Consider the following 26,710-nt stretch of genomic DNA (forward strand, 5'->3'; position numbering starts at 1 on the left):
ACATTTGCTGCCCCAGCATTACTGTGGAGTGAGATGGTCAGTGACAGACACTGGCTCCATCTTTACCAGATCTGCCCCACCAGCACTCCACGGTGCTCATTCTTCTGTACAGTTTTCTCTAGAGGTGGCTTCACCTAGTCCTCACTACAGAGGAAATAGGGCTGCTGATTGTATTAACTCTCTGTTTCTCTTTCTATGCTTATTAATGTCATACATATAAAGAAGTGACAAATATGACGATAAACATAACTCCCATCCATTCCTCCTATCAAAAAAAAAAAACCACCAAAAACAACAAACAAAGCAATGAAAAGACTTTAATTCAGTTGCATTGCATCCAATGTACTATTCACATAGATTTTACATAGAAGTTTTTCTCAGGCCTTTGATTTCTGCTGTAGTAGCTATGCAATCTGCTCAAAGACATCCAAGACATATTTGGGTAAATATCTTGAAACTAATACTAAGCTAGTCCAAGAATCAGAAACAGTATACGTACATTGATGTTACAATGTGCCAAAATAGCTGGTCCTATCAAAAGGCAGAGATAATTAGCTTAAGAGTGGTGTCATGCTGGTGTAATCAGAATGCCTTTGAGGCCTGAGACTTTTATCTCTGTGGGGTTCAGCTGCGTGTAGATAGAAATACCTGTTCATACGGTGGAAAGTCCAGGATCCTCAGCATGTTTCAGAGATAGGACCACAGTGATTTTGTGACAATACTTCTATAGAAAATTAAAATACAGAGCAGTGTTTAGGAGTTTAGAAATTTTCCTAGTGAAATCCCCCACGTAGACAACTAACACAATGTGAAAGCAAAATCAATCTTATAGTTGTAAGATTACTGCAATGCCATTAATGTAATTTAGGTCTATGTTCCTGACTCCTGACTCTTTGACTCCTCTCCTCTCTGAAGTTATTAGTGAATGTCTGGCTTTAACACGTTTGTTTATAAGTACCTGTTAAGGCTGATTATTGTTCTGAACACACTGCAACAGAACTGCCTGTATGGAAGCATTTTGCCCAGGGCAGACCAAGGTTTGTTATAACAAGACCTCAAATTTATAATAGTTTGAGCAAATATTCTCACAAAAGACTAGCCTCGGTTATGAGAAATATTCACAAGACATGAGATCTGCCTCATTGTTAAGAACCTCTCAAAATGCAGGGTTACTTTGGAGACGTTGCAGGCATTAATCTTTTCCATGTTTTGTGTTTTTTACTTTGCTACAGGAAGAAAGTCCTCTGAGGTGGGTGCTGCAAGAATTGCTTCTGGAAAAACAGCCCTGAACAAAACAGAGTCCTAATCAACACTTTTTTTCCCACCTTGCTTCCTTTTAACTCACTTTTTTTTCCCCCCAAAGTAGAAGAGCCTGAAGGATTTAGAAGTGACTGTACTTTCAGAGTCTGTTTAGCTCATACCATAAAGAAACACATGAGAAAGCAAACAAAAAAGGAAAAACAGAAGGAATTGTGGGAGAAATTTAAAAAACCAAAATGCAGACAGGCTGGAAGGACAGAGGGAAGGGGTGGCTGGCATTGGATAAACCTTCCAACCTAGGCACACAGGTTCCATGTTTCACTGCTTTTGTTCATTTATTGTCAAAAAAGCATTGTATGCTTCCATGAGATCTATGCCCTCCTAAGAGTTTAAATCTATATTCCATTTAAAATGTAACTTATACACTGTATTTGCTTGTGTAATACATTTTTTGTTGTCATTTTCCCCATATTTTTTTTTTCGTCTTGCCTTCTTTACTCCAGCAAGTATATATTTAATGTGCAGTAAATAATCTTCAGTTTGCTATTTATTTCACTGGTGTCCTGTGATAAAATTATATATAAGTTTTGGGCTGTCCTTTAACATAGGGAGTGCTAACAGCATAGCACTGGGGACGACGTGCCCAGAGACATCAAAACTGAGTCAGATTCTGGAGTCTGGTTATGTTCCTAGTGATTTGCCAGTTCTGGTATGTGGTTATTTTGCTATGTTTTTGTTGTCTCACAAATAGTGCCTCTTGTGGTTTGGATATTACAGTAATAATACAAGTTAATACAAGAAATGGTGAAACGAAATGTAATGGTTCTTCATCAGGACAAAGGACAATTTATACAAAATACAAAACACAGCTTTTGTTTTCCAGTACTTAAGAATGGAATCTAAATCTTTATCACCATTAGCAAGACCATAAGTATCAAATTAGTAATATAGTTCACTTTAATGGGCTGTTTTCACCTTCAAAAATCTTCTTTCTTCTCTGAAATTTTAAATCAACATATCTAGATATGGATTACTTTAGCCTTGTCCATGTATAAAGTTTATATCCATGTATAAAGTTTATATTAATATGCTTTTTAAAGTGTTCACTGTAGAATTACTTAACTTGTGTTTTTCAACAGTATTTGCAAATGCGGCCTTGAAATTACAGTATGACCACTTTAAGTCGAGACTTACAGATATTGCCTTTGATTTTAAGCACTACCAACTGTATCAGCTATGTCTTTTTGCTTTTTTAAAATTGGCAGTATATTCTAAAAAAAATGTCAAGCATAAAAAGTATTTTTCCACTTTTATTAAAACTAGGGAAAACAGCCTATTATGGAATGTGGTTCAAGCTGATGCAATCAAGTTAGTTTTTACATGGGAACCTCTAGTAAAATACATTTTCTAATGTCTTGCTCTACATGTGATTTCATTGTGTAGCCGTGCTTCCACTTAAATTTAATTTATTTTTTCCTTTAGAACCTGAGAAATGGTACTGTGTTCCACAAAAATTAGATTAGTCTTATTGCTGCAAGCTTGATCAAACCTATGAAGTAGTACAGAAGCTAAGTATTTGCTTTTGATCAGTTAGTGATCATTGGAGAATATTCTCTTATGTGTTTCTACTGAAGCCAGAAAGCTGGGACACAAACCTCTGGTGGATTTCAGGATGTAATAAAGAATATTAATAGTATATAGAAATAGCTGAAGCCTTCAATATATAGAGATTGGATGGGAAATCAGATTACGTGAGCTCTATTATTTACTTCCCTTATTATAGTGAACAAATCAGTATCTTGTTTTATTTCATAGCAATAGAGTAGTAATGCTGACATAATAAAATGGTTTTGCTTTGTGGATGAGGAGTGTTATATAAATTCTTGGTACAAATAGATATTTACTCCTTGTCTGCAGTGATTCAGTTTGTTAAGCTTTGAAACACTGTTTCCCATTATGCAGAAGAAAGACAAATATATTATGGATCAGGAAGATAGGTTTTATTGCAGAGGAAATGTGGTCTGCTCTACTTATTTAAATCATGCTACTTTCTCTTTTCAAATGTGCAGGTGCCTCAGTTAACAACAAATTAAAAACACCTGATACTGGTTTTATTTTTGCTAGAGTCCTGAAAGCTCCAGAAAAGATGCTTGGAGCTTTACTGTACTCTGTGGTAGCAGTAAATTGAACTACATTCTCCCTCTGTGAGTAACCTATCATGATCTTTTTTGTGTTTCCTTACAAAGAGCCTTGATATGAATTCTCACATGGTTGAAACCTTAAGTTAATGGTCTGTGAAGGAAAAAAAGAAAAAAGTACAGGGGGTATAATGGGATGTGTGCTTTCCTTTTCTCATAGAATACCATGTTCAACAAAATTTAAAGGAAGTTCACTACAGTCTGGGTTAAGTATATTTTTTGATTCACTATAAAGTTTTAGGCTGATTGTCCTTCTTGGATTTCCCTGTGATGGGTAATGACAGCAATTGTCTTCACCTGTCCATTCTGCATTTAGATCAGAGGTTGCCATCCCCTCACAGAAGTGCTGTAAATGGCAGTTTGTCCATTCCTTAGCCATCACAAGTTGCAATCTGACACGCTAAATTAAAATGCCTTTGACTTCGGTTTGTGTTAACACAGTAGGCTGTGATGTGTGTGACTCAGAGCCATAGGATGACGAAGCTCTGTAAGTCTCAGCTAGCAAAGATCCTATTTTATACAGATCGGAATTCAATTCTTAAAATGTTAAAATTGGTCATTTAGATGTCAGTTTTACAGAGTAGAATAATTGGAAAAAGCATGAAATCTTTCTCCCATGAAGCATGCTTTCTTTATATTCATTTAATATTCTCCCCTCTGCACAGAAGTAAACTTATCAGCACTGTGCACCCAGCAGTGCTTATGTATGACAGAAAGAAAAGGCTGACATCAGGCACAAGAAGTCTATATTGTGAAAAATGCCATAGTTCATCAAAACCGTACTTCCCTGCCAACTCCCTGCCAAATTTGTACTTGCTTACTTATCATAATCTGTCCTCTTTAGTTCCCAAATAAGATACTGAGGTGTTCAAACCAACTGCAAGCACACAAGTTATTTTAAAGAATAGGAAATTCTGCTTGCAAGCAGGTTCTTGCTTATGCTGGAGCCATAGAAAAGCCCTTTCCCCCTTCCCTCATGAATATTCTGCTATTACAGATGAAGAATTTTCATTCCACCTACTGCTTAGAAAACTATGGTGCTGAAAAGAGCTTGCCTGGATGTACACTGACAAATTGTCTATGTTGTTGAATTTCTGGAGTATACAAATAAAAAAGTCATTAGAAGCATTTGAGGAAGCTTCACTTATCTTGCATCTGATTGATGACCTGAAAAGCCTACTCTTTAACATGGTGTGTCAAGCTTCAATGCAGAAATACAAGGGAAAGAAAATACTGAACAGCATTTTATTTGTTAACTATATGATTAGAGATGTAAAGTTTGATCTTCAGGTGGCTCTAAAGTTAACTCATTATACAAAAGGATTCAGTAACATATGAAATGGACAGCAGAGACTGGACATTTGGAATTAGGAGAAAAAGAATGTTCTCTTGAGCTCTTCAGTATAACTTTCCCCTTAAATCCAATCTCACATACTCCTTAGTTGCATTTATAAACTGTCTCCAGTAACAGATTAGCTTGCTATTGCAAAAAAAGGTATTTATTCATTTAAATAGCATATTCATTTTAGCATATTTATAGGACTGCTTGCTATACACCAAAGTGTAATCACAGCTGTATATGCATAATAAACCAATGAAAATATACAGTTTATCATTTGGATAAGATAATCATTGCTCAAGGGTAATATTCATGGGATATCTTAAACACCTGTCTTGCAAGAAATCCATTGTTTGCATATTGTTTCCTTGAAGGTCATTTGGTTGTAAAATTAAGACTTCATGCAGTACAGAGGCATTTACAACAAGTATTTCAATGCAATACAAAACAAGAGGGCACCTACATTCTGATTCTGAATGCAGTCTTCATAAAACTTGCCTGAAACATGCCCCATGAATAAAAATGACAAAAACATCTGAAACAAAAATATTGTCCTAAAGGTCTGAAAACAAATCAGATTTTTTTATTGATTCCCTACTCAATTCTACTGCTAGGGTTGCTCATCTGGAGCAGTTGTATTAACATTTTTAAGTTATATTACTCTGAACAAAACTCTTAAAAAAACTAGAAGACTTCTGCATTTAGAACACAAAAATTAGATCTTTTTCTGCTGTAGACCTCTTAGAAATATAAAATTAATTACCACAAAATTTACGGTAGTCAATAGTAAGCAGGTAGCTAATACAAATCGTCAGCACAGAATTACAAGTTATGGATTCTGCCTGCTGTCTACTTTGGAACTCCTGATGCTTTGTTCCTATCTTATCTCTTCTTATTAAAAGCCATTTTAATAGCTGCAGAAGGAAATAACATTCTCACATCCTTGGGATCTACAGCTGCCTCATTTTAAATTCTCCAGAAAAGAAATTCTTAACCATTCAATTCCAGTTGCTTTTATTCTTCTTTGTTATGCTAATGTTCTATGAAAAGATGTCATGGAGGATCAAAGAATTCTGTGCATACAATTTACACTAAAAATAATATTGATTTAAACTTGAAGTGTAAAGTAACTTTCCGTTTTTATTAATGTAGAAAATTAAGAGTGAGAACAGCTATGTGACTGCACGTGGAAATATAGGTTAATCCAATAAAAGGCAATACTGAAGAGGACCAGTGAGGTGCTTCTGTTCCAGCCATGGCAGAACCCTTTACCTGAAAATAGGCAAAATGTTTTATCTGAATATAACAGGAATCTGAAACTATTTCCTTAAACCAACAAAGGAACTTTTATGAGAGTATAAATTCAGGGATTTACCAATCCTAGGTGGGAGGGTTAGAAATAGATCTATCATCCTGAAGAGAAACATAGTAGTGGAAGCTAATAGGATAAGTGAAAATAAGTACAAAAGTTGGCTAAATGTTGCTGTATGTTATTTGCACGATATATTCCCAGAGATATATCATGTCAAGCAAAGCAGTCACCTACTCTAAAAACAAGTAAGTGAGAAAGCTCTCTGTTTTTTGACCCCCAGAAGCCAGAATTTTCCTTGCTGTGTTTTAAAATACTGTATGGAAGGATCTAGACAGAAACAGAGAAATCATTGTAGATTATTATGTTTATAGCTTATTGCCACTGAATAACATGGGGGGAGTTTGACCATTGAAAGCTGAGTCTCATGTGCCATTATCGCAATGAACATATTACGCACATTCTTTCTTTGTTTTCTTCTTGAAAACTAGTAGTGAACTTCAAAAGCTTTCAAGCAGAAAGAGAGAGGATGATGAAGAAGGTGGTTTGGTGAGATGCAGTCTAAATCCCAACAGTGGTCAGAATATTTGTTTTCATAGAATCATAGAATAGTTTGGGGTGGAAAGGACCTTAAGATCATCTAGTTCTAACTGCCATGGGCAGGAACACCTCACCCAGACCATGTTTTCTGAATGTTAAAGGAGGGGGAAGGGAGATGAAGGAGGTGGACAATAGCTGCTAATATATATTGAAATAATTGTGGCAATAAAATATCTTGGCTGCTGAACAATTCAGTAGTGAGGATCATCCTCAGTATTTCTTCTATGAAGGAATGTGCAATTTTGACAAAGGGAGTTTGCAGTGAAGCTCTAATCTTTGCAGAAGCTCTGAAGTTGCCACCATTAAAGCACCATAGCTACTTGAGCATTGCTATAAAAGCCAGATTTCACTGTCTGAAAGCTGTTAAAAGCAGATCCCTCTGGAACTCAGCTACTGTAACAGTAATATGAAGGCTTGGTCCTTCCATAAGTATCACATTAAATCTGCAATGTTAGGTCATAACTTAAATTTGAAGACACAAAGACACAATAAAAAATGCCAGCTCTGAAATCTTGTTCATGAAACAGATACTCCATATGTTTCAAGAAAATGGGGTCAGTAGGAAAATTATAATAAACATTTGATGGTTACATTATTTTTTACATAATAAACACAGGAGTATCAAAATCTCCTGAAGCCAGAGGACCACCTAGCTTCAGATTTAGAAAGAATTTTGACATAAAGATAATGTTACATTGGGTAAGCTAATAAAAAAAGTAATATATGTGCAGTTTAATCAGAGTGATACCCTGGGGAATCACAGTCTATTATCTGCATCTCTGCAAATATCAGAAGACTGTAGTTTAAACTAAACCTCAGTTCAGATCAGCGATAGCTCCTCATGAGAATGAAATTAATAAAAAAAAAGTTATACACATTTATTTGAAAGTATCATCCATATCCCCATGAATTTCTGTGTCTGCAAAATCTTACAAATATATATTAAAATATTGCAGATCTTACGAGGACCATTAATAAAGAAATTTGGACTACAGTGTTTTTAACTGCTCTCCAACTTTGATCATGGCACAGAATGAAATGTGGAGTTTTCAGTAATGGTCTCTTCCAAATATTCTAAAGTCATAACACATCTACCCACAGTACACTAGAGAGACCCTAGAAAATTCAGTTGTAGAGGGGAATGACTCTGCATTTGAAGTTATTATTTAAGATCTTCAATATTTACTAGAGGAAGGGAAAGTGTCCAGAAAAAGCATCCAGGTCAATTTTGTACCAAAACTCATATTCCTAGGAAGCTTTTTAATGTGTCTAAAAAGTAGCTGTAAGAGAAACAATATGATCTTTGTGGCTTGCATTTATATGTTTAAAAGTTCAAAGGAAGCACATTTTGTCTAGTTTGTGGAGAAAAGTGGAGGGATAGAAGAACAAAGATGAAGGTTATTACAGATATAAAGAACTTAGCAAAAAGACTTACTCTGTTATAAAGATAGTAAACTATTGTTAGAGGAATAAAGAAACATATGTCCCACGATTTACACAAGTGTGATCTGAAACACAGGTATAAATCTGCCCATGTTTTGAAATTTCACTTAAATTAGATGTTACATGCCTGAAGTAGCACATACACATCCCAAAGCTTTTTGTATACTAGAAAAGCAAGAATGTTCCCATTTCTTTGTCTCTCACATTGCTAGGAATCAAAATAAAATTTCACTCTGTTTATGGAAAAATGAGTCACTATATGTATTGAGCATTAAAACTTCCAATGCAACTAACCAAATCTCAACTGCGACCTTGTAATCAGTGGTCATGGTAACAAACAAATTTTTTTGTGAGATGTGCAGACCAAATAGATCTGACAAGTTTTGTCCAGCATTTGTCTTTTGGGGACTTATCCAAACCAGATCTACAAATCATTTAAGTGTCTCTCCCCACTAGTTCTATTCTGCTAAATTATCTGTTAAATACGACCCAAAATCAGCATCTGTGGAGAGCATGTAGCTGGTGAAGATTTGCTAGACTTCCCTGAATGTTCTCTGGCCAAGATTAAGTTTGATTCAGACAGTGACAGGAAAAAAAAACCTGAATTAACTCCCTGTCTGGCAACCATTTTTGCAGATGATAAAGTTCATATATTTTGTGTCTGTTCTATAAACTTACTTTTTTTTTTTTTCACAGAGTTTAATTACTCTGATTCTTCTATTCACTTTAACTTTGTTTATACCAGATGCTATCTGTCTGTGTATCATCTAGAAAAAGCTGTGAATTCTAAAAGTATAGGGAATTTGATAATCATTATTTTCACTGTTGTGACTTCAATGAATTAAAGCAAACTGGCTGCTATTTTTACAGTAATTTTTACATGTCTTTCATCTTTCTAATCTGTATCTATATAACCGCTGGCACTAGTTTTGGTTAGTAAGCAATTTTTTTTCCTTGTCTTTTGATCTTTCTGCTTGATGCAGAGCAATAATTTAGAATCTCCATGATTTTTGAATATAGAAAAGAGGATTTATTACAAACACTTTTAGATTTATCATTCAAGTTGTGTCGCTAGAGTTGGATTTTCCCTTATTTCACCAGATTGTTATTCAAGCAAGAGTTTGTCTTGGAATAAAATAGTGAATCCCAGGACAAGGAACTCCAACGCATGGGTTCTGCTGAATCCCACAAAAGCAGTTCAAGAGATTGAAGAAGGCATCAACCTGCCCCAAAGTTACTACATGGTAATAAAGAAAGGAATAACATTTGTCCTTCAGGCATTGATTTAAAATCAATCCACTGGTGACTTTTGATCATTTACTGAACTAGGGAAGGAAGAAGACAGGCTAACATTTTCTTGTGCTGATTGTACAGGGAGGATGACACAGCAAGATGACGGGTTCAGCCTTTTCTAGAGGAACAGAGCAAACAGGTGAGAATAGCTACAACCTAGAGGTCTCTGTCAAAGCCCTTATTTACCAGATACTCGGTGATACCCAGTAGTTGTCTTCTGTCTTCATCAATATTTTAGTTTATTGAGAACTTTTTGTGACCTTCTGTGCTTTCTCTTTGAGGTCTTCTGCCAGCCATTGTCAATTTTTCTGCCCTTTAATTCCTCAGATCTGAGGCCTATGGACCTGGAAAACTGTAACAGTAAAAATGTTTTACACATATGTGATACATGACATTATACGATTTTGAATTTCTCCAGCACAGGCATGGGGTAGAAAGCACCTGTTGCTGACTAAATCTTTGTGTTTAGAGTTCTATTGCTCATTTCTGTGGTGTAGCAAAATATTGAGATAATCTGGTTATTCTGTTGAACACAAAATTTCTATTCATCCACTTTGGGACAGGAATATCATTGCAGCATGAATTTATCCATAACTTCACATTTTGGCTAATTACATTTGCGAGCTTCTGGGCACTGACCATGAGCTGTAGCTGAAACTAAAAAATAAAAATGTATAAATTAGGCATCTTTAAGAAGAAGAGTCAACTCTTCTGGTATTCTTCTTATTAAACCAAAAGGACTCCATTACACCTGACAATAAACCACCCTTTAAAGAATTAATTGCCTATACGTTAGGTTGTTCAAAACTAACACAGCTTTCTGCAACAGCACCATCTGCTGATAGATCTTTTACCCACTTAAAAAAAAATACATAGAAATGAAAAAAATGATCTTAACGTCAGCAACACATGTTCACAGGAACCCTCACAACATTGTGTGACGCATTTCAAAAAAGGATCAGACATTTATAAATTAGGCTATCATGCACAGTTCCACTGACTAGTATAACAATTACAGGGACAAGTAATGCTCATGCTTTGTAGCATTAGTTGAGCAACAGAGAGAATCAAAAAGCAATTTGCTTCCATGGTTAAATTTTGTGCGCATGCCAAGGCCTTTGTGCTTTCCTCTGAAGCGTGCAACCATCGCCTCAGGCAGGATACTGGACTAGATGGACCATTGGTTCTGATCTGTTATGGCAATTCTATTGTTCTTGGCTCTTGTGCCAATGAAATATCGAAACACACCATCTAAATTGCAGTTGATATATATACTGTGTCAGACTTCAAATTAGTGAAGCAACACGGACTGTGTGATTCATGTGGAGAATATGCTTGAGTTACTTTAGACATGAGGAAAACAATATCAGAGCTAGGTCTACATCCTTGTGAACACAGCAGGATTTTGCAATCTGTGATGTGTTTTGTCCATATGGAAGTGAAAAAGTATTCAAGTGCTATCAATAAAAACAACACAATGTGTCTGTTTCTGAGCAGCACGCATCACCAAGCTGCAGTTCCTGGGTGCAAGTGTAAACACAGAAGCTGGTACTCCCAGTAGAAAAGATATTCACAGACTTCTTTGTTGCTATTCCCTGATTAGAAAAAAATGCTCAGGCTTCTCAGGAGCAAAATTTCCTTGCTATTTCATTAAACACTCTGCTCTCAAACGGCTTTGTAAAGATGCCAAAGAAAAGAAGTGTAGAAAATAATCTTAGGATATTCTTATTAATAGTAATAGAAGAAGTTATTTCCATTATCATTCAAAATTGTAAAACATATATGTTTATTTTATTTTTTTTAATATGTAGATCCTACCAGAAAGTTTTACCTTGAAAAAAATAGGTTAAAAGACTGTACGTGTTTTAAAAGGTAATAGCATAGAACAGGCCTGACTTACATGTTTGCATCTACTGATATATAAAATATTGATAGACTTATCGTTTGACTTGTGTGTACAGAAATTTAGGCCTGGCTGTAATACTGGACCCTTTGAAGCTTTCAATTCACTAATCTATTTGTTTAGCTGCCACATAGCATTAAAAATACAAAGAAGACCTTCCTTACTAGAATTCCTCTCTCAAAAGATAAAGTGTGTTTGGCTGTCTTTCATGACCGTCCTGTGGTTGAAGTTAAAGAGGAATGACTACTTTTATAAGAGATAAAATTGGTTTTAAATGTATTTACTGGTTTTAATTTTATTTACAGCTATGTGTTTCCTTCACAGGTTTCAATAGCTTTTATTCACACAGGACAATCTTAATTCAGGTGGTTCCCAAAACCAACAACCACATGACAAATTTCTTGTAGCTTGAACAGGTAGATTTTTTTAAAAATCTGTTTAGAGAATAGGAGATGTAAATTTTGTCATAAGAGAGAAACCCATTAAAATATTTCTGGAGAGAAAATCACGTGCAAGCAATATTAAGAAACCCAGTTTCCAGTAGAAGATCTAGTTTGTAGGAGTAATTTCCATTTAAAAAATCACATCTGTTTAAGAGTGCATAACACAATTGGAAATTCACACTGACCATCTCCTTATAAGACTTCAGACACCAAGTGTTCTTGTTATAAAAACCCTTCATCTTTTATTCTTAGATCAAAAGTAACAGATGCCATATCATATCACTTACTGGTCCAATCAGAGTCTAACCAGTAAATTATGACTAGAGGACATTTCATGGAAATTTCAGGAAGAATAGATGGCCAGCAAACCTTTGACTGAGGTACTTAGCGTAAATGATTTGTCAAACCAGAGATAGAGGTGTTTAATTTAGATCACCCTCTGAAATGTGTCTCAGAGCTAAAATATCTATGGTTATTCTGTGAAACTTTCTGCCTTGTGTTATGCAGAGTAAAATAGATTTAATTTATCCTTTAAACCAGTAGGCTTGTGAAATCTTTGAAATCCTTTCATCTTCAGTCTTCTGGAAGATCCTAGTAGCCATTAAAGTACTGCCAGTAATAAATGAGGTGTCTTAGTGAATCATAATTCTTAAAATATTGTCACTACAATTTGTTTTAAAAAATAATGCAAAAAATCATATGAATTCTGTTTCTTGATTATTTTCTTTAGCTCATTGTGATTCTCTTAGATGTACCATACCACTCTTTTCTCCTTCCTTACACTGTATGTATAACTACAGACCTGCAATTTGAAAAGCACTTTCAGTTTTGAGTGTTATTCACTACCATAAGCCTAAGATATGTAAGCCATTGTTAAGATAGTAATTTATCTATAACAAAAAAAAAATAAAAAATATCAACCACTCATCCCCAGGAGGAGAGAAGTAGCAGATGGAAAGAGTTAGAAGAAATAATTTGGGGATGGTGTGATCAGAGAATTCTGATAGCACTCCTTAGCTTCCCAAATGAATTTTACCTAGCTGGACTAGCCTGGGGCATCCATCCTCCTCCTGGCCTAGAAGTTGGCAGTCACTTGTGTTCAACACAGTAAAGTGCAAAATTACAGCTTTCCAAGACTTTGAGCACTCCAGAAAGAATAACATAGCTTTCTGGGAATATGGGAAACATGACTTCCCCAATATATCTAAGTTGGGTTTTTTTTGCAGTATTTATTTATCTAGTAAACTTCTATTCAATGATTAGTAGGTGAATTTTATCCCTTTTTTATCTCTTTCCTACAGTCCAGTTCTTAATTTCTCAGGAAATTTGAGTACAGTTACATTTGCAACTGTAGTCTCAAACCCACAGTTACTAACTGAAACTTATCTATAATTCAACCAGAAGTTCCTGAGGTATTTTCAGTTGAAAAAGATAGAAAAAATTATTTGGGTTTAAGAACAGTTGTGCTTAATTTTTCTATGTGCATTTTACTAGAGTGCAGCCTACCAATCCAAAACTGTCCCACATGTAAAATAAGGGAAGTATCTGCATGCCTGGAACTCTGGATATAGATTCTAGATGAATCATTTATTTCTACTAAAGCAGTCTGAAGTATAAAGAGAATGTATGACTTCAGATTTATTATAGTAAAAATTCGCTTGCTTCTGTATAAAACTTCCATCAAGTCTATGGGACCTGATGAAATCCATCTGCAGGTCCTGAAGGAGCTGGTGAATGAAGTTGCTAAGCCACGGCCCATCATATTTGAAAAATCATGGCAGTCAGGTGAATTTCCCGAAGACTGGACAAAGGGTAATTTAATCCCCATTTTCAAGAAGGAGAAAATGGATGACCCGGGGGAGACGAGTCAATCTCACCTCCATGGCTGTCAAGATCTTTGAGCAGATTCTCCTGAAAGGCATGTTAAGGCACATGGAAAACAACAAGGTGCTTGGTGACAGCCAGCATGGCTTCACTAAGGGGAAATCCTGCCTGACCAATTTGGTGGCCTTCTATGATGTGGATACGGAACTGATGGACAGGGGTAGAGCAGTTGATGTCATCTACCTGGACTTGTGCAAAGCATTTGACACTGTCCCACACGACATCCTTGTCTCTAAATTGGAGAGACACCAATTTGATGGATGGACCACTCGGTGGATAAAGAACTGGCTGGATGGCTGCACACAAAGAGTTGTGATCAATGGCTCAATGTTCGGCTGGAGACCAGTAACGAGTGGTGTCCCTCAGGGATCGGTGCTGGGACCGGTCTTGTTCAACATGTTTGCCTCTGACATGGACAGTGGGATTGAGTGCGTCCTCAGCAAGTTTGCCGATGACACCAAGCTGTGTGGTTCAGTTGATACGCTGGAGGGAAAGAATGCCATCCAGAGGGACCTTGACACACTTGTGAGGTGGGCTGATGCCAGCCTCATGAAGTTTAACCATGCCAAGTGCAGGGTCCGACACCTGGGTCAGAGCAATCCCAGGCACAGCTACAGGTTGGGCAAAGAAGAGAGTCAGAGCAGCCCTGCACAGAAGGACTTGGGGTGTTGGTCAATGAGAAACTGAGCATGAGCCGGCTTCAGTGTGCTCTCGCAGCCCAGAAAGCCAACCGTATCCTAGGCTTCATCAAAAGGAGCGTGACCAGCAGGTTGAAGGAGGTGATCCTGCCCCTCTACTCTGCTCTCGTGAGACCCCACCTGGAGTATTGTGTGCAGTTCTGGTGTCCTCAACATAAAAAGGACATGGAACTGTTGGAACAAGTCCAGAGGTGGGCCACTAGGATGATGAGGGGACTGGAGCACCTCCCATATGAAGATAGGCTGAGGAAGTTGGGGCTGTTCAGCCTGGAGAAGAGGAGGCTGTGTGGAGACCTCATAGCAGCCTTCCAGTATCTGAAGGGGGGCTATAGGAATGCCTGAGATGGACTCTTCATTAGGGTTTGTAGTGACAGGACCTGGGATAATGGGTTAAAACTTAAACAGGGGAAGTTTAGACTGGATATAAGGAGGAAATTCTTTTGTGTAAAGTTGGTGAGGCACTGGAATGGGTTGCCCAAGGAAGCTGTGAATGCTCTATCCCTGGTGGTGTTCAAGGCCAGATTGGACAGAGCCTTGGGTGAGATGGTCTAGTGTGAGTTGTCCCTGCCCATGGCAGGGGGTTGGAGCTGGATGATCTTAAGGTCCTTTCCAACCCTAACTGTCCTATGATTCTATGATTCTAAGTCTTCAGCAGTTTCCAGAGGAATACAATACATCCCTTTACTCCTTCTTTACTGGTTCCCTGCTCACTTACATCGAATTTTTCAACTGTTTCATTTTTAATAGAATTTGTTTATTAAAATTTATTTCTTCAAAAAAACCAAAATATCCTACCTGCTATGGTTATGTGTACTCAGGTCCCTAACCAATGCATCATAGGACTATAGCATCATGAACATCAAAGTCATAAATTTTGTCTTCACAAAAATGCTACAAAGCGTGTGAAACCTCCTCCCATCTAACAGATAGAGAACAGAGGAAAAAATGCAAAGGGATTTGCCTGCAGATACTTAGTAGTTGAGTTCTGCACTGAATCCAAGTTTTACTTGAAACAGCAGATTCTTCGTATTTGTCTGAAATGTCAGAGAAAACAGACTTTGAACAGTAAGTGAACAATAATCAGGTCTTTCAAGTGCATGTCCTCTCTTCACTTTCATGTTCGCTGCAAAGAGGTTTTGCTGATGCCTAAAAATTCTTCTGAAAGTGGCATGACCCTAAAATGACATGTTAATTAATAATTTCCAGTGAAAATTCAGGATGACAGTTGTCACTAAACATCTCTGAAGTCATAAATAGGTCAGTACAATACTTTGGCTCTTCATCTTTGGTCAGGACCTACTCAGGCTCTTTCCTTGTTCTCACCTTTTCCGTAGAACAGCTTCAGAGCTAGCAAGAAAAGATACTTATAAGCAAGAGTGTAAAACAGACACATATTTATGGAAAAATATCATTATAACACTCACTTCTCTGTAATAATCTGAAAGAAATACACTTGACAAGGAACAAGATATCTACATCCTTTCCCATTTCATGTTCATGACAGGTATTTGATAGCTTCAGCCATTGGAGATGGAAAGAGGCTGTGTCAAGGTATCTTATCTCGGGGGGCTGTTAGTCTCTGATTTGACATATGCTGCAAGGAAAAAATAAGACCAGAAGAAAATAGTAAGCACTGACATTAGAACCATTTATCACTAACTGCTGTGATAAAAAGATCCTCTTTGAAGATAGTCTATTATCTGCTTCTAGCTGGCTTCTTGCTGTCATATTTTCTTGCAGAAAGAATAAATTTAGGAAGATCACATATTGAGAATAAGTACTGTTACATATCTAATCATATACATTGTTCTTTTATTTACAGTCACTTTTCCCATTTTCTAGAAGAAAATAGGGGTTTTAAATTTGTAATTTCTGGTTTCCTCGTACCCTCTTTTTTTTTTTTTTTTTGTCTCAGGTACATAAACTGGAGGTGGTAGTGATGGAAGCCCAGAATAATATAAAACAAAAAGCAAGCAATATATATCTTTCTTACTAGACAAATTCCAGGGAAAACAATATCAGTTTCTGTTCTGTAATGGTGCAAAAGCATTTCCAATAGGAAATATATATATTTTATATATATATAAAAAATATAAATTTTATATATATATTTCCTGTATATATATATATAAAAAAATATAAATTTTATATATATATATTTCCTGTATGTATGTGTGTATATGCATATATATCTACATATAGGGATATACATATGTGTACATATGTATAGATATCTATTCACTTAAACACAAGAACACACGTGTATGCATTTATGCATATATAAACTTGTGTGTTCATGTGTGTACAGGGATAGGGCATGAACACACATGTGCGTATGCATACATACGTGCATGCATCTATGTATGTACATTTACATGCATATATGCATGTATCTATACATGCATATATGTATGTGTACATATATGTGTATAAGCACACAGATCCTTATATGTTTATACGCATGCTTAGACATACACACATATATACACACATGTATGTACATGTGTATACATGGACACACACACATATATATATATGCACAAAATTACACCATTTCAGATTTTTATCTAGCAGCTATCTTTATACAGATGGATCACTGCACCCACGTTGACCCCTGCTGATGTCAATAATTCAGAGGTATGCAGCTCTATGGTGAAATATTACCAGTGTAAGTCCACCTCCTTTAAAACTGTTTTGTTGACTTTTTCTTAATTTACTCCTATTTTAATAAATCATAATATGTTTATCAGCATTTTATAATCATGTTGTATCCCTACTACTTATTATTACTTTTCCAAAGAGAATTTTACAGATGCTATGATTTAGGCAGAGTAGTAATAACAACATTGTCAGTGTGGGAAGTCCTTTGTGTCTGGGAGTGTTTCTTCATCTGCATTAGTACATCACGCCTTACAGTTCCTACTGACTTTCCAGATGCCATTAACTACTGCTGAATTTGATCAATTACTAAATAAAAAAGTTACAGGGACTTCTATGTTTTTTATAGTTTACACTCACAATTCAATTTCTTTAGGCAGCAAAATAAAGATCAAGTGAGGATTTGTCAAATATAATGACCTACAGAAGGATTAGTTTATCTTTCCTCTAAGGCTGGATATGAAATCAATGTGTTAATCTTCTTGAAAAGGAGGATTTGTTGTAGCTAAACTTTTTTTTTAAGATATAGAATTAATTCTGTATTTGTGTTTTTAACTAGTTTTCCTAATTATATCCTGAGCAATAACATTTTTTCTTAGGACAGAAAATTTAAAAGAGTAAAGAGGGTTAGGGACAGAAACCCCATTGAATTTTCCATTACAACTCACTGGGTTTAAGTGGTAAACTACATCACTCTTCTAATCTCTTTTTAAATTCTGTCTCATGCCTATTTTTCTTCATCTTGCAGAGAATATTTTCTGTGCTCTTGCAGTTAATGCATGACAACATCACGTACTGACAACCTGTCTTTCTCTCACACACAAATACCCTGCCTGCATTGCCATTACAAAACTCAAGAGTCATAATTCACCCCAGTGTATGTCTGAAACAGTGGTCTTGGGAGTAGAGGTTGTCTTTTATAAAAGCTCAGGTGTTAATAACTTCAGTGTTAGTGAGGTTCTTGGTAAAAGACCTGGCTTCACTTTAAAAAAAAAATAAGCCTCTATGTTTTGCTGAAATAGTTTTTAAAGCGCAGAATGAGGTAGTTCTTGAAATTTAAGAATTTTCTCTGAACAGAACAAAAAACTGTGCTTATGACCTTGCATGAATAACATCTAATCCTGCCTGCCTGGGTCCAGATAAAAGCAGCCACCTCCTCCCCTCTTGCTTTGACACAACTTTAAAAATACATTGGTGTATTGAAAGTTTTAATTTTCTTCATTTCCATGAGGATTTCAGGACAATGCAGAGAAGAGAGTTGTTTTACTGAAACTTATTATGCTTTCTAAATTTATTTCCTAAATTTGCAAGTGGCACATTGGGGAAACATAACCAAGTTGCTGTATAGGAGTTTTGAGAAGCAGCCTCTGTGGCTTTTAATTTTTCTGTCCCAAGAAAAAAAGTTGTCCTCAACATCCAATTAGGAACAAAAATTATAAGCAAAAATATAAATGTAATTTGGTATCTCTCTATGCTGAGAGTTTTGTGGATGAGCTGGGGAGCAAGAGGAAGATCACAGACCTGAAGAGAAGAGGGGATGAGGTTGATCTCAGGTTTCTCAGCAGCCATTGCTCTACGGTTGTCCACAGCAGTCTCAGAGTGGGTCAGGGTCACTGTGCCACACCAAGATATCACAGCTGTGGTTTTCCAAGTTGCTTGGAAATTTGTTGTTGTCAGTAAAGATCACTTATAAATTTATCACTGCAGGAAGACTAGGATTTTCTTTCTTTTAGTAGAAATAAAATATCTTTATTTTCCTTTATTAGGAATTGTATTGTACTGCCCATTCCCATCCATTAGAAATTTGTGGGAACTGTAGCACAAACCAGCACTTTTTGAAAGGAGTAACATGTTGGTTTGTTTTTTTTTTTTCCCATCTGATTTTGGGTTTAACCAATAAAAATTTCTGCTGTAAATTATTTCCTTGCTTTGGCTGAATGTCTTTAGGAGCATATATGAAAGCCCAGATTTCCTAATCTTTCCTAAACCACAGCTGTATTTGAACACTACTAGTTCCTGATGCTGTAATGAAAATTCTTCAAACTTGGAAAAAACTGTCAAGGAGTTTCCTCTTTGGTATATATTGTATCTGTTGTGATACAGTTAAATGTAAATCAGTAGTAAATTAAGAATAAAGATTTCCCAATTATGACTGGGGGTTAGCTACTACAGACTTTGCATACAATTATTATTTTCCTGTACTGTAAAGAAGACTAAGTCTTTCTGCCCCAAATTGGTTGTATTTTCTGTTTAAACACGATTTTCTCAGCCTTAATGCTTGAAGAAGTAAGTAGTTATGTGGTATTTTACAGGTTAATGGAACTTGTCTAACCTGTGAGTAATGTTTAAGACAGAACCTTTGGCAATATGTGATTAATATGAAGGGTTGCCTGCTAAAAGTTTCTCTGTTGTTGTTATTGTGAATTGTGACATTTGCATGGTTTTGAATGTAAAAGCGCTTAAATGACACTTCTTGTTTTCTTTTCTGACATTACCTTACTTAAAATTAGAATAGTAGATTAATTACCCCTTTAATGACAGGTGCTTACCTAGGCAAAGCTAAGATCAGGGTTAGCAGTGTGCCGAGTAATTTAGGTAGTCAGCAAACCATGAATTTCACGCTGACAATACTGTAGGCACACAGCAGCTGTTGTCCATCTCTTGTTTTATTATTTTTGGTTTTGTTTAAAATCTGGAGCAGACAGCTCCATTTTTCTCAGAATAAGGGTTGAGAAGAGTCAGAAAGACTAAATCACCTTTCAGATCTTGGGAAAGGTGATGTTTGATCTTCCCAGCCAAACAAAACCAAACATGTCATAGCTAACTTGGGAGTAATTCAGCTACATGTCTTCCTTTATCAGAGCTGCATAGGACACAAGACGTATCTGGAGCACATGCAGCTTTGAGAAGTGGAAGTGCTTCATTTCATAGAGGCAAAGGTGTTCTAAAGTGATGAACTTCAATGGCAGTATAATTTGCTGGGTAAATAAAATTCTCTGTATCTATAAGTGAGTGCAGCTTATGAGCTGGGCTGCAGAACTTCAAATTTTGTTTCAACTATTTTCCAAAGCCTCTGAAAAGCATGGTTATATCACATGCAAGTAATCTATATCTTATATATGTTCTGGAGCATGGAAAATCAAGATCACGTGAGACTTTATGAATACCAATAACATAAGCTGAGTGAAAACTTTAAGTTTAGCAAATGTAGCTTGTGAGACTGGAGACCGCGGAGGTTAGCTTGCAGCATGATGGATAGGATAGGATGGGATGGGATGGGATAGGATAGGATAGGATAGGATAGGATAGGAATATTCCCTCCAGTTGGTGAGTGATTGGTTCTTTAGCTCTTCTACATGCTATAGAGAAAAGCAGCATAGCTTATGCTTTTTTTTTTTTTTCCCCAGGATGATCTTCTGTCTTATTTTTTAAGCAGATTGTACATAACTGTTATTATATTATTTTTGGAACACTTCATAAACTTAATATTTTCTTCATTGAAATGATAGTGTAGAGATAAGTAAGAAAATAGTTTGTACGGTTACTCATGTATTGTTGCTTTGGTTTTGCTTTGAAGTATTTATTTTGGCTCATGGTTTTGATAAAATAGCCTCTAATTTTATGGGTTTGATAGAATATGAGTTCCATTGTTTGGACTCCTTTCTGAATGTGTTTATCTAAAATAATCCTGCTTTTCCTAATACTTTGAGAGAGAGCACTAATGTGCTAAACAATGCATGTGTTCAAATAATGCCTATCCATCATAGATTTGTATTCACTAAAACTCAATCCTCCATTGCTCAAACTATGATGAAGAAATATGTAGTCAACTCAATATTTTCCAGTTCAGTAAAAAGCAGTATATGGTTGGAAAAGTAAAGCTGGTTTCATTTCATTCAGTAAAGGTCTTCACTCTCTTTCAGTACCACGTGAATCAAAACAAATGTCCATACTCAGGTCTCTGCCTTCCTTTGTTTCTGTTGAAGAGATGAATTTTGTTCTCAGAAATAGTAAAGGATGTCAAGGAATGGGAATAAGTTACCTGCTCATTAAAATCTATTTACAGTGTTAGATTCTAAATTAAATTGTTATTTGTCTTGATCTTCTAAAAAGAAGGCTGAAAAGACTGGTGAAGGAACAAAGTATAGGACTTGGACATATGCAATGACTTCATCACGATGTTCACCTTCGGTGCTACTTACCATCCTCTCAACTCTGAAAGGACAAAAAGCCTCATATATGCAAGAAAGCTTATGGCTGACATGATCTTTGCTTTTATGTATACATTTACTTTTTTTTTTCTTTTAACAATACCTTGCCTGTAAAAAAAAAATCTATTTAGATGAGAGGGTAGAAGGAAAGTATGTCACACATTTGCACACATAAGGAAAAAAGAGTGCTTGCAGAGTTAATTTTAGGTCTGCTGTATAAGTCTTACAAGCATCTTCCTAAGCAACACAATAAACAGTGTTGGGAGTTAGGAATGCAAGAGTCATCTGCAGAATTCAACCTTACCAATTTCTTTCATGTCTTTATTGCATCCAGGCATCATTGGCATCAACTGCCACGGAAAACGAAGGACATTATACATAAGCTTTCTTGTGCCTTCTGAATTGCTATAGCCTCTCGGATGTCTCTGGAGATACAAGAATTCCCTGTGCTTCAAACTTTCAGAATAAAAATTCAGATAAGAAACATAGGAAGAAATAAACCATATTCATCACTGGGGTAACTCTACTGACTTTGGGGGAAGGATATCAAGGGCAATTGTGGCCCATCCTATTAAAATAGTAGCCCACATGTTCCTAGTGTGTGTTTCAGGAACCTTTTCTTAAAATTCAAAGAACTAATAACTTTAAGAGCTTTAATATAAATGCTAGTACAATTACTATTTAATCCCTTTTAATGTATTTCAGTTTCATTAATTTGAAAGCCTGATGCTATCAGGAGCCTACCTACTATTGGTCCCCAAAGTAGTTTCTTTTGCCAGCTGAGACTGCAGTGTCACTTTCTAACACCTCCTCATTCACCAGCTCTATTGTTCTGCTTCATCTTAAGCTTTCCCACTTAATATCAGTATGATATAATTGTGCCATAGGTGACAAATACATTATTCCTTCTTGTTATACTGAACTTCCTGTCTTAATTACAAAGTCATTTTTCCTTCACATCCCACTTGCTCATTACTCATTTTCAATTATGATACAGGTTTCCCTTAGACTTTAATTACTTCTTGTGCTTAAAAGGATAAATTAATTTTCTTATTAACCCTTTGACATCTCATTAAGGTCACTGAATAGGACAATTGTGCTTTTTTGTGGCATGCCGTCCAGATTAGGTCAGTATGCAGAAATACTAGGAGGCTTAGAAGGAATTTTGCCACAAACGCTATTAGTTCTTCTTGGTGTGGCATCAGTATCTGTGTCATATTATATTTTTTGCCTTCACAGAACTGCCTTTTAAACTGGAACCGTGTCTATCCTTGTGTGACATGAAGGAAATATTGGCTTCTAACTTTAGTTCTGTTGGTTTTACTTTGTTCATAATGCCCATGTTCACTTTGTCTTTTGAAGATATTCATAGGGATGGGGCAGAACACAAAAGATTCCATTTGCGTATTCCATTTGGACCAGCCTTTGACAGGATGGGTGCTAGACAGAATGAGAATTCAAGGTTTCCTTCCCACCTGCATAGTGTAGCACTGGCTCGTTTGTGGACAGTGGAAATAATATGTTTTAAAAGGCTTTAAAAAGACACCACATTTCAACTCCTCCTTTGCTCTTGGTACATAAAGCTCTGCACTGCATTAGGCCATTTAATTAACACAAATTTGATATTACTATTTGTAAATCACTATTTTTTTCTCATTGAAACAGATACTAAAGTTGATCAATGCTTTGGACAGGAGTTGTGATTTCTTCAGTATTCCCAATGCTATTATTTCCTTGCTCCTCTGGCCCTTTCTGTTTCCCGGCAGTTTACAGCTTTGTCTATAGGCTCTAAGCTCCATATGTTTGTCTGCCCCAGCTTCTGTTTTCTCCTTTCTTGCTCTCCCAAGAACTCTGAATCAAGGTAGCACATCATGATACTTGTTGATTCATCAAAGTTGTGAGTCACTGACAGAAGTGTTAAAATAGCTAAGAAAAAATTTTAACTCCTGATGTGAAAAAGAATCATGAAAAACTTGCAACAATTAAAACCTAGTTACTTTATTAAGACATCATAAAACCAGAAACAGAAAATATTTAATGTACCTGGCTGATTTTGGTGCCTAGAGACGACTGCATGTTTTTATGCTTATCAGATATCCACTCACTGGAGATTCTTACATCTAATTTTAAGAATGAGCTGTCCCACATACAAGTCACATACTGGGTCTGCTGAAGGCTATTAAGCATCATAAAGATGAATGCTGATTAAAATGAGCAGATTTGGGACTAGAACGGGATGAAACATGCATGGACAAATTGTTTCATAGATTAGAATTTATTTTGTAACTGTCCTATAAAAACATCTGGCGACAATTGGGGGGAAAAATAAAATATTTTGACTTTTTTTGTCAAACAAACAGCTGTAATTTCAGAATAAAAGTTTATTTTTCTAGCGTTATTTCTTTGTCTGTGTATACACAAAAAAATGTATTTGGGACAACAGGAACCATCACATCTTTTTTGTATTCTCAAAAACAATCTGTACCTTGATTCCTCTGATAGCTATAGCCTGACCATTTTACTGACTATTTTACAACCTGAAGAAAATGTAATTTTATTTATTTTTTTTTAATCAAAGGGTGTAAATAAAGATTGAAAATAAATACAAGCTTCCCCCTTGCTCCAGGAAAGAATTATAGGAAGGAAAATTTAAGACCCTCATCTCAATTCAATTTCAGTCAGGCAAAAAAAAAAAAAAAAAATCCAAATATCTTTTGCATTTAAAGAAATTAATGTAGCTCTTTGCTGGAGAGGATTTAAATTCTTTTGTTAATAAAGATATCGATGGAAATCTTGTGTGGGTCTTGATATAGTAATGATATTTAAAATAGTCAATGCAGAAACATATCTACAGACCTCAGCTTTCTTAAAACGTATTGAGGTGATTTAATGATGCCAAGCTCACAAGAATACTCAGGAAATCTGTTACCTGTTTCTGATGGTAGATACGAAGAGTCTGGTATACGGGTGCTGGACACAGTCAATTATTCCCATCAAACTCTGAAATGCAGATAATGAAATTTTTTTTCAAAATAACACAATAGCTCATGGAGAAAATCTAACTGAAAAATTTCAGTAACAAAATCTAGGATTCAGTCACTGATTTTGTCTTTAGAACAGACACTGAGGGAAAGACTGGTAAAGACATGGCTATACACAGATGAATGGGATAAAATGGAGCAGAACTTTAAAAAAGATAGGTTGTACAATACTATTCTGCTATCTCAATTTCATTAGTGACTAAATGAAAATACTCTAAAGTAGGCAAACTTTTAAAAAATAATACAGTGGATCTGTGCCACAGGAAAAATTCCTGGTTCAGCAGTTTTGTTCTGCAGACTACTATTACCGTGAGTAAAATCTGGGAAAAGTGTTGACAAAGCACTGTGTTAAATAGTAGAAGTTTCTCTAGGAAAGGAAAGGTTTAATTCATATTTCCAGTAATGAACCTGGCAAAAGGAGAAAAAAGGATCAACGGATATTACTGATGTTTTCAGAGGATGTGGGCACTGCCAGGGAAAAGGGGAATCAGAATATTGCACATGAGTTGAGCTGAAGGACTAGAGTTAAAGGAATCAATGTACCTATGGTAGAACAAAGTGCACTTAAGGACCAATAGAAAGAAGATTGCTATGGCAAAATGCTGTTACATTGTCCTCTCATCTATATTCTTACCAATTGTTATGTTTTGAATAATACAAAACTGTAAGCTCTGTATCTCAGACTGGCTCTTTTCTTGCAGGTTTGAGGTTTGAATCCCAGTTTGCAGTTTGTAAAAGCTAGTCATACTATTTAATAATTAAAAAAAATATAATCATTGTTAGAACAACATATATAAGATTGATTACTGTGGCCTGGATTTTGCATACATTTTGCAATTATTTTTATGGAACTAGCAAAATGATGCATTTAAAACATCACAATTTGTTTTACTGCTGCTTCAAAAATGCTGTCTACTTTAGAGGTCCAAAAATCTAATCAAGCTTTTATATATTGCAAGTACAGCTTTTATCACACAGATAATCCATTGAGTCTATCAAAACCCACATTCTTTTGGCATATGAAATGCAGTTTAAAAGTATGTATGGTGATACTGCCAAATATATTTTCCAAAAGCACATTTCCCAAACCCTGCACCACTAGGTTCTTGCAAATGACATTCTGTAATGAGCTGTAGGTACTTTTTGATTAGCATAGGGACGAACATTCTTCTGTTTATCATTTTTCTTGCACCAATGTGACATCTCTGCTGATTACTCGAATTATGGTTAATTTGCAACTGATAATCAGTCCTAGTTTCTTAATAAACTTCTCATTAAGTGACTGGAGCTGTCACTTTACCTCCATGTTACTCTTCCTATGTATAATCTGTGACCATTATGCAAAAGAAAGGACTGCTGGACGTCACACATGTCATTTGCAATCACATATAAAAGCTTCAAAGAAGCTTGTTAAATAAATGCCATTCATAATTCATTACTGTAAAGCAGAAAGGTATAACTAATCACCATATTGCCACTGTGTTGCCATATTTGGCTTTTTTTGAAGAGGCATATTCAGCCAGTGCTTATTTTAAAAGATCATTGCAAAATACTTTCAGGAAACTCCCTGAACAACTTCTGCTTTGCTGATACCACAGTAAAACCAGCAGATTCTTAGCACAGAGGCTCAAGCTGAGTCACTTTGAAGACACTTGAAGGCTGATTCTAAAAGAGTTGCCTTCAGGAATATGCAATATGATGAAGTTCTGATGCATAACAACTTGCATTGCGTTAACTGAGCCAATGTAAATTTCAAAAAAAACATTCCAAGACCACAGTAAAGATGAAGCAATTCAACACAGTCTTCAGACAAATAAATTGTAGATATTTGCGTTCATATTATAAAGGAATAAAAATATGTGTATTGATAGCTACCACACTTTAAGAGATGTGCAGTAGCAGTTAGGATATACTAGCCTGACAATATTGCTTGTATTGCCAATATAAAAAAACACTTTCTGGTATACCATTTTTCTGAATGAAATCCTTTAGTTGATCCTTCTGAGCAACTGTGTGACTACATGGATTCTAAACCATAGGAGTTGAAGTAATATTTGAAGTTAAGATACAGTACTTTGAAGGATTTCTTTCTCGCTTTGTTGTCTGTTTGAGCTGCATGGGTTTCAGCTTGACGGGGACAGCACAAGTAATAATAATTGCAGGGTAGGGCTTTGAAAGAGAATTAAAGATGAATTCAAGAAGACAAGCTAGCCATAACTGAACAGAAAACCTACCTCTTCTTGAAGGGAACCCTGCCTGTGTGTTTTCTATGTATACTTCTATACATCCATAAACCCTCAGCAACTGCTTACTGTTATTATTTTCTCTGAGGGAAATCTTTGCTACAGAGTTACTTCTGAAATATACATTCATGCTGCTTATTCCTTGTCTTGCTTCCAGTAATGATTTTTAAAATGGTTCAGAAAAAGA

At 35.9% G+C, this 26,710-nt stretch overlaps 1 long non-coding RNA gene across 4 annotated transcripts in view; it reads right to left on the reverse strand.

Annotated features, from left to right (window-relative positions):
- Positions 1-337: 337 nt before the first annotated feature.
- The window catches only part of LOC134165144 (uncharacterized), a 62,595-nt gene continuing 36,222 nt past the window's right edge, over positions 338-26,710 (reverse strand). For all 4 annotated transcript variants that reach the window (XR_009965392.1, XR_009965393.1, XR_009965394.1 and 1 more), the window contains 2 exons: positions 9,629-9,786; positions 338-721 (listed from right to left, as the gene is read on the reverse strand). This is a non-coding gene — a long non-coding RNA (uncharacterized LOC134165144). The remainder of the gene's footprint in view (positions 722-9,628; positions 9,787-26,710) is intronic.

The sequence above is a fragment of the Pezoporus occidentalis genome, unplaced genomic scaffold (genome assembly GCF_034315485.1).
Source record: "Pezoporus occidentalis ecotype Australia unplaced genomic scaffold, CSIRO_AGI_Poc_V1 ctg23, whole genome shotgun sequence".
Classification (NCBI taxonomy): Eukaryota; Metazoa; Chordata; class Aves; order Psittaciformes; family Psittacidae; genus Pezoporus; species Pezoporus occidentalis.